The sequence below is a fragment of the Octodon degus genome, unplaced genomic scaffold (assembly GCF_000260255.1).
Source record: "Octodon degus isolate 3935 unplaced genomic scaffold, OctDeg1.0 scaffold00302, whole genome shotgun sequence".
NCBI classification, from domain to species: Eukaryota; Metazoa; Chordata; class Mammalia; order Rodentia; family Octodontidae; genus Octodon; species Octodon degus.
The window spans coordinates 171,398-171,805 of NW_004524878.1; positions in this window are offsets into that span (position 1 = coordinate 171,398).

The window sequence follows — 408 nt, forward strand, 5'->3', positions numbered from 1 at the left end:
TACAAATAGAAGGATATGATACAAGTAAAAGAAAACAGGATCTCAAGGACTCAACTAATCAAGAGAGGAAAAGATGAGTTAGGAAACATGACAACGTCAAGCCCACACTTATATGTAGAAGATGAGCAAGGCAATGATCTTGAGAATCTTCAGATTTTTAATCTAGCAGTTTTTGGGAAAGATTCTCACCCTGACTAACTATATGTACTGATACCTGTGAAATAAGCTACTGCACTCCAGATGGTAATTTGTAATAGTAGTTTCATGCTTGGAGTGCCTGTCATTCTGGTCTACTGAACGTAGGCTGCTTGTCATGACATGCCAGTTGCTGCTGTGATGTCTCTCAGGTTGATAGTTGTTCAAGAAATAGGGGTTGGTGAAGGAAAGCAAGAGACAGGAAAAGGATTA